This window comes from Corvus brachyrhynchos, unplaced genomic scaffold (assembly GCF_000691975.1).
Source record: "Corvus brachyrhynchos isolate BGI_N302 unplaced genomic scaffold, ASM69197v1 scaffold84, whole genome shotgun sequence".
In the NCBI taxonomy this organism is placed as follows: domain Eukaryota; kingdom Metazoa; phylum Chordata; class Aves; order Passeriformes; family Corvidae; genus Corvus; species Corvus brachyrhynchos.
Window position 1 is genome coordinate 417,316 of NW_008237434.1, and position 9,378 is coordinate 426,693.

Sequence of the window (9,378 nt, forward strand, 5' to 3'; positions counted from 1 at the left end):
GACTCTAAACTGTAGCAATGATACTAATGCAACACTGAAGCCTTCTGCATCCCATACTGAAAGGTTTTGGTCTTCCAGCGGGTGACTTTCTTTAGATTGTTTTGTAAGCGAAACTAAAACATATAAAGCAAACCCCTGAAAAGCCTGTCTGTTCCAAAAAGAGGTATGTTAAATTCTGACAGCTTTATTGCTGTACACCAGGTGGGGAAACCCTAGGACAAATGACTTGCAAAAAATATGTATTTGTTCCATTTTCTGTTCCTTTATTACAATCCTCCTTGAAAAACAAAACAATTCTTAAAAATATGCCTCTATGCTTTCTATATTAGCAACCACCTAACTTGTGACTTCTGCTACCTCACTTCCAGGTATCTGCCTTGAACACATTAAAAACTATCAGTGTACTCTTCCCCACTCCCTCGCCCCCATCCTGACAATCAGGGCCATTTTAATGTTTTGTGCATTGTTGCATTATTTAGTTGCTGGTGTCACTAGAGTGCTGGTAGGTTTTAATCAACCATTAAAATACACTTACATGCTTCAGAGCACAGCGGCTTCTTATCTCAATGACTGACTCTGGAAACAAAAATAACCCTGAAACACTTGGGTTAAGTATAGTTATGCAAAACTTTGCTTCCTGTATGGCAGAGGCACCAAAAACATTGAAACCTCTTCTAGCTTCAGTGGCTGTGGGCTATGTTGCATACCTAGCCTCACTCAAAGCTGGTTTGTCTGCTTTTCTGAGGGAGGTGAGAACTGCCTAAAGGGCACTGGTTTCTTGGCAGAGCCACAAGCTATTTTTTCCTGATAATAAATGAGAGGTGAAAATTAATACCCAGTACCCAGGTGCATCTATTTTTGTGGTTCTGACTTAATGTACCTTACAGTGACCAAAGTTCTACCAGGTAAAATAGCCAAATGCTGGTTGTATTGTTTCACCCTCTTGTATCATGAGGTAATTCTCCTGACTTTCCTGGAGTTTGCCCTCACAAAACCAGGTGCTCACCTGGCAGCAGGAGAGTAAGTAAGCGAGCTGCCTGAGTAGAAATACAGCACTGTAAAGGGTTGCCAGTGGGAAAACCCTGCCTAGATCTGCTGCAACACCTCCTATGTGGGGCAGAAAGACACCAGTGTTCTGCATCTCTGTTTTGTCCCTGTAGTCCAGAGTCACCCCTGAGATTTGCCTGCTGCTGTGCAAATGTGTGTCACCTCACTGCAATCACTGTCCTCTAGGCCAGCACCTTGACCTTGTGATGAGCATAGCAGACTTGCTCATCCCAAAATGATGGGACTTCCAAAGCAGTCTGGAGGACTTTGGCCACAGGTTTTCATTAGGGATGTGTTCTCCTGCTCTTCAGCTGGGGCACAGGAGCAGGAAACGAGGTGGGTATGTGTTCTCTAGTGGGGACACACCTGCAGGTGGTTTGCCTGTCTTTGAAACAGTGAAACCAGTGTGACATCCACGTTCCATTTTCATAGTCATTGACACTTCCCTTCTCACCACGCTGTTCCCTGTGGCGTTCAGGGGAGCCCTGTAGCACCATGGGGCAAGAGGCACAACCCAACTCCTTGAAAACACTCCCCCTCAGCATGGCCATCACTGGCACGGGGTTGCCAAGGCTGAGAGGGTCTCTTGGCGGAAGGTGCTGTGAGAGGTGGGGTGAGGGAAGCAGCTGGCACAGACGTGAGTTGGGGCAGCAGGCAGCAGGCAGTGCTGGCTCATTGCTGGTGTTTCATTACAAAGGGATTTCCTGTTGCCTTTTAGGCACGATTTCTATGTTTGGCAGAGCTGGGTACTGCAGGTACCTGGTCAGCTTTAGTAGTGCCTGGAATTCATGGAGGTTGTGGCTTGCTTTTTTTCTTGGTGTAAGAGTGCTGTGCATGACGTGTCAGATCTCTGCCATGGAAAGGACAATCTTGCTTGAGCCTTGACCCTCGAAAGGCAGCAAACCAGACTCTTCCCTCTTTGGCCAGGGCTGGAGGAGATTCAAGCAGGAAGAGAAAACAGGGAAAAGAGCAAGGTGTGATCAGACCAGGGCATCAGGTTTGTAATGCCAATTACTGTACCAATGGAGAGGAGCATCATTAAGGCAGTGTCTAGATCACTCTTTTAAGTCTAAAATCCACCTTGGCAGAAGCCAGCTCCCACTCTGATGTTCAACTCTATCCACACCCACTCTTGCTTTTGGACAGAGCTGTTCAGAATGGGCATGTGGGGGACCTTCCTCACTCAGTGTGGGCACTGATATTAAAAGGCTAGTCACTGTTTAACTGATGGATTTAATTGTCCATCAAGATGAGCGAGAGCAGGACCCTAGCTTAAATGTGCTGTTTCACCTCCTGTCTCCACTGGACATCTCAGAAACCGTCACTCTTGGTATTTATTTTAGGCACTTGAGGGAGGCAGCTCCGTAGATTTTGCTTGCCGTGCTGCATCAGAGACACTCACAGCACTGTAACCTAGTGACAATAACCTAGTGCTAATAAGTGAACAGTAATCTGGGATTGCTTTAAAATGTGTATCAATGATAACAAATTTTGTTACAGACATCACTTGTGACAACAGCTCTATTTGTGTCGGAGTAGAGTTAAGTGGCCTGTGAAGATGTAGTCACAGTGTAGGATGATTGCCATATTGCTTTAGAACGGCAGGCTTTTAGAAGTCTCTTGGGCCAAATTCTTTACTTCTTTGCACCTCATCTCATTAATTCCACCAGAGAAAAAATCAATCTGATTAGAGCAGTCACTGTGCAATGTACCTACTTAGCATGGTGAGAAGTGATCAGGAGTCTGAACCGCACTGCCTTTAGTCCTCCCTTAACTTACACCTTCCTTCACTGTCTGTTCAAGAATTACTGGTTAATAATATTATTTACCACTGACACATACTGTCTTAATTATGTGGCAGACTGGCAAAAAGGAAAAGTTTTAGGCACCCTTGAAAGCAACGTCATGCCTTTGAGTTTGACTACTACTCTTATTGTGAGTGTATTCTGCATTCTCGCTCTTCCATGACTTTCCCAATTCAGATTAGCACAGATATTTGAAAAGTAATACGGACCACTATTGAAGACAATGGTTTGAAAAATTGCAGTAAATGAATGAGTAACAAATTGCACACCCTTTCATCTGTGTATTATTTGTTTAAAGCCAACAGGAAGGTGAACTTGCTTAAAATAAGCATTTTTTAGGGGTTCAAAGGTTTCTTCACCAGTGAGTTGGTAGTGTCAATCCAGTGGTCGCTGTTGTTGGTTGGACTCAGCAGGCTATTCCATAAACATAAAGAAGGACCCTAATCACTGGGATTTTACCACTTACCAGAGCTCTTCAAGAAGATATTTGCTTACCATGACATAGCAAGGTACTTTAGTGCAAGCCTAACTAAAGGCATGTGAGTATTCCCAATGAAATGAGCAGGTCTTCAGTATGTGATGAAGCACTTACTGGGTGTGGAAAACATTACTCCTAAAACTGAGCATTTTCATCACAGAATTAAAGCTTTAATCAATGTTTAATTATAAAGGCCTCTATTTCAGGCAGTTTATAGATAAAATGCCAGTATCTGTGTGACTGTTTCACAACAGACATTTAAGTGAATGTGCAGAGGGAGCACATCATACCGCATAAGGCAACCCACGTCTGTAATTAATAATGCCTTTGGTGGAGCCTGTACTTAACTGAAACATAAGAGAAAATTGCTTCAGGAAACTGAAACATGCAAAGATGCAGAGCAAGCACTTACGGTGGTCTCAGCTGTATAAAAACTAATAAGACTATGAAATGCATCCATCTGGTTTAAATAAAGGGAAGCGTGTGCTCCGAGTTAATGACACACGCTTAGCGGAGAGCCATTCCTCCTTCTGCTGGGGAGCTGGGAGGCAGCGTCACCTGGAGCTCCAGACAAGCCAGGAAGGCCCCTCTTCTGAGATCACCTACCAGTGTTTCCAGATGTGGAGCTGTGTAGTCAAGGCTACTGTGTTTGGTTTTTAACTCCAGCCCTTGGACATCGGGGAGGATTCCCTTGGCCTGGACTGCCATTCCCCATAGGATTCTCATGCCTTAGTGAGGTGAGGTCAAGAAAAGGGGAGGAGGAGGAACTGGATGTGATGAATTGCAACTGTTATTGCTACAGTCACAGAGTGCAATATTACTATGGCAGGAATAATTTGTAAAAAAATCCCCAAATTTGTAGGGACAGCTAATCCTGAAAGCAAGCCGTAAGCTCCGCACGGCTGGGCAGCTGAGGGATGGAGCCAGGCAGACGGCTGGGGTTTAAACTCCTCAGTGGTGCCCCGCTGGGCTACCACCACAGGCACAGCTGGAGACACTTTGGTAGGCTCTGCATTACCCTTGTCTTTTAAAGAACAAAAGCAACCAAATGCAAAGCAGCAGTTCTTTACATTCTGCTTTCCACTAAACATATGGTAGAGTCTCCCATATACCACGTGATAATGCAGCTGATAAAAAACCTTAATATTTGCAAATACATATAAAAATCCACATGCTATTGACCTCAGCTTTTCAAGATCTTTTAAAAGTGCCCAAAGTATCACACTATGTATTCCATGAACAATCTTAACTCTGCCTCTCTCAGTCCTTCCTCTGGGTGGAAAACTGCTTGGTGTGAGGTAGCAAGGAGGCTTTTGAAATTCATTGCCAATTCACTATCAGGGAGACCTTTAGGTGAATCAGATAAAGGCTGGATCCCTTAAAACCAGACTCTGCATCTGCATTCCATTATTTTGTGTGAATGCAATGAGTAAGAATTGAATTAAACTCCTCTCCTAGCCAATATATCTTACCATTTTCTGGTCTAGCAGGGATGGTTTGAGAAAAGTCTGTGGGGTGCAGAGAAAGAGGAGAACAATCTAATATTTTATGTAATCTCTGATTGTGTATTATTTGTTTCTACTTCATAAACTACTGGATTGATAGTATCTTCAGGCTATTCTCCTGATGGATGAGATAGGATCAGCCAAACAGGGAGCACAGACAATGTTACAAGACCCTTGTAATCACAGGCAAAATCAATTTTGATTGAATTGTGTGTGCAACACACACATGCACCACAAAAAACTGAGCATTCTTAATTGATTAAGAAATGAAGACTCAAGTTGCTACCCTCACGAACAAAAAAATGTAAAATATGTTTGGGTAATTAATATATCTGGTGAAATTTCAAACTAAGTGCAGCTGTTATACAGCATGAAAAGCAGATTTGTGTATAATTGCTCACTCAGCTTTATTAATTGATACTGAAAAACAGATACTGTTTGCTGTTTTTATGGGAAATGGAAACTTCTACAATAAATTCAATTTCATCAGCAAGATTTTTCTGATGAAACTTAACTTATCAATCTGCAGCTTAGCATTTTTTTGTCCACCTTTTCATTTGAAGAAAATGGGGGGTTTGAGTACGTAGCATAAAACAGGATCAGATTTAGGAAATTACAGTAGATCCTGATATACGTTTGGTCACCTTAAGGGAAGTCAGAATTATTTAATATGTGCATTGAACAGAGTTCTTAGCAGTCACAGCCAGAGGAATGCATTTTATAAACATCAAGTGGTATTTATTTCTGAAACAGTTTATGCTTTAAAGGACTATTTTTGATAGTCATTTTTCCTGGTACATGAAAACTAGAGAAAACATGTTTTGGGGGTTTTTTTTGTATAGCAGTGCAATATAGGATCAAGTAAATAAAGATGTTTCTATGGGGATAGAAAATGTATCTCAGCTCAGAACCACACAAAATCTTGTAAAAAATTTTTTGGCCTAATAAAAACGATGTGATGAATGTATGGAATTCAGAGAATGTATTTATCTTGGAAGCTCTTGAGATCTTGTTCTTGTGTTTCTCTGGAAAGTATATAGCATACTTTTTTTTTTTTTTTTTTGGTGTTACAGGATAGGACAGGTACTGGGAAGCATTTATGAAAAGAGAGGTGAGAGAGGACCTTGAGGCACTGAGGATTGAGTTTATTACAAGGACTACAGAAATAAAAAAACGCTGTGGTACATTTGAACCTCAATAACTACTTCAGTCGAATTTTATGGCAAGCAACTCAGAGTGAACTGTATATCACACTATGTATATTTTATTGTAAGTTGTGATGTTTCCTTTAAGGAGTCAAGGGAAAGAAGGGAGGGCAGGGATAGTCACAATCACCCTGCTCTGCATCAAGTACTGTCTCACCTTCATGACTTTTCAAAGCTTCACAAAGATGTTCCACCTCCATCAGGCCCGAGGAGTCCCATGGAGATAAAGCAGTGAGCAGATCCTCCTCTACAACTCTACATGGGACAAAACCAAACACAGCACAAACAGTTACTGGCAGCAGTTTCAAGGGGCCAAATTTTATTTCCCATCACACTCCAGGGTCTGAAAAAAAAAAAAAAAAGTGGCATATAGCTCCTGCAATTTTATTGCTAGAGGTTTTATTGGCTGCCCTCTAGTGAGACCTCTCAGTTGCACAGTCCCTAACCTCGGTGTTGGATTTGGCTGGGCAGGAGTCAAGAAGCTGTGTTTAACCTCCTTGTCTTGGTCTGTAGCATTTAGATCTGCAGCATTTCCTTCCTGAGCAGTAGTGATTAGGCACTGGACACATGTGGGGGCAGGAAAGAGAGACACTCTGTCCTGGGAATTTCTTAGCATTGTCATGATGGCAATTAAAGGGTGATTTTCTCATTAAAAAGATGGGCAACACCATGTAGTAGGTTTCCACAGTTATTTTACATTCTAAGATTTAAGGATGGATGATTTGTAATTGTTATCCATGAAAGATCATCTTACCCAAGTGTTTTAAAGTCTGGTTTAGCTAGCTACGTGTGATACTCATTATAGGCCACCATTTCTTACAAATCTGCCTTGAACATAAAGCTGTTCTTTCTTCATTTCAGGTACCTCAAAACTCCCATGAAACTGATATTCTCAGAGCCTTTACAGTCACACCTTCCAGCACGCTCTGAATTTCTAGGTAATCCTTACGTAGCAATACCTGTGTTCAACACAAAGTTCAGAGGTCCTCTTGCTCAAACTCAACCTCCTCTTGCTCAGACCTATGCCAGCAGAGGAGCAGGTCTGTAAACTCAAGAGGGGCCAACTTTACTGCTTCCACGCCTGGACACGCTGCTAGCATGTTTGGTTTAGCTCACGTTTGACTTTGGAAATAAAGAGAAAAGGTCGGGCCACATGAAAGAGGCTTGGTAACTCTGGGAAATGAGACAAAGGCTCTTTCTTCTGAGTTGCTTTCAGTTCCTATGACCCACATTTCCATACAAGAACGTAATTTCCCAGCACACACCCGATGTGCAGAGGCTTTTCTCGAACCCACACCGGTTTGCACGTCCAGTTGTTTTATTTCTCTCCAGTACTACACTTCCCCCCCTCCTGACTCCTTGCTCAAGCTGTCCTTACATGGAAGGATCTGAGCATCCACGAGAGTTGTGTGTGAAGTGCACATACTTTAAGAAGGGTCTGCATCAGCCCTGGCACATGTTCTATATTAGTCAGTGTTGGAAAGGATGGGTGAAAACTGTATGATCAGGAAGTTGGACAAAGCCATTTGCTCACCACCTTTGGCAATGGATGCAGCATAAGAACATGTTATTTTATAGCACTTCCAATTCTGTTGGCAATAATCATAGTTTGGCACATACCCTCTACCACAGCAGGCAAAATGCTATTAAAATATGTCAGATTTAAGGGAAAAATAATGGAATTTTTCTTCCATAAATCATAAAACCCTGAATCTTTGCAATCTTGTAATGGTTTTGTAATCCAAGCCTCTGCTTACATTACTTTATCTTTATGAAGGTGATAAAGAAAACACAACATGGTGTACTTGATTATAAATTATAATTTTATAAGCATCAAAAAATGCAAACTTGCAAAACTTTTGTTCATGCTTAGGTTTTCACATACTTAAGTGCCAGCAGATGTTCAATGATCAATAAAACTCAATTTATATACATTATTCTGAAGCATCCTTGATCATAAATACAGGCTGGGAATGTTTAACTTCACTCTGAGTAAGAAAGATGATAATAGGCTACAAAGTTGCAATATGCAGCTCTATTGTGGTAAGTTATACTTCAACTCTAGAAATAAAACACTTCTTGATTTACATTGAGACTTCTGGGACAGACCCCATGATTTAGAACCTAAACTGTAGCTTTATGGAAACAGCAAGTGGCAAAAATTAACAAATTAAATTAAAATTAGCAAAGATCTTGCTTATTATGGTAAACTAAATGTCCCCAGAGGCTATAGGCTTTGTAACAAGGCGTCCCTGAATTGTGGTGTTTACGTTTGCAATGATAAACAAACATACCTTTATCGGGGAGTGAGCACTGACTCACAGAGGCATCAGGAAAGCAGGTCCGAAGACGTACTTCATTTCAGAACTGACTCTCCAAAGCAAACACTGGGAGTGTAAGACAATGCATGTGAGCTCATACCCATCTCAAGAGTAGGACTGGAAGAGCAAACTCTTCTGAAACCAGGTGCCTGTCAGATGTAATAGAAGATGGTTCAAAGTGGAGCAAGAAGGATCAGTGTTATTCACTTCGTGTGTTAAATAAGAAAAGATTAAACGAACAACAGAAGCAAAAAAGGTAAAGTGATATATTGTCTTCCTCTTTCCTGTCTTTTCACTGCACTTTGTCCACAGAAGTAGCAAACCCAGAAGAATTAGACAAGAGTAACAAGACACCAGCCCATTTCCCCAGACGTAGAGTTACTTCAGTGCTGAAACTACAATTTCTGTCTTTCCTGATCTCTGCAATTTACTTGCTGCTTTGGACACAAAAGGGGCGCTTGACCAGTCAGGGGTTTTAACTTTGCTTACACAGTTGCCAGACTCTCGTTCCTTCAGTGTGCAAAGCCAGCTCAGAGGTTGCTGCTGCCCATCCCCTTCGAGCACGGACATTGTACCACGCCATTCCACTGCGTCAGTGAAGAATTTGCATTCAGGAGAAACACTGAAGGCTGGACACTTTCCAACTGTGCGCTCCTATAAGAACAATCGTGTATCGTTACAACCCCCAGGTCATTTTACAAAGTTACTTCTTTCTGTAAACTCTGAATTGTTTTTTCAAATATAATCTCAAATTACTTTCTCTTTTGTTGAAACAATTCCCCTTCATTGGTAGCTGTGGTTTAAATTAAAAAGAAACCAGTCTGCAGGATTGGTCTATAAATTTTTGCAACTGCCTTACATGGTGGAGAAACTAGCCTGATAATTATTTTACTTTGCTACTTAAAGCTGTTTTTTCAGATACAACAGAGCTTATGTTACTCTTGGTTAAGACTAAGCCTATGAGAGCACAACCATGAAATTTTCAGCCGTAAATTTTCTTAGTATAAGACTCCTTTG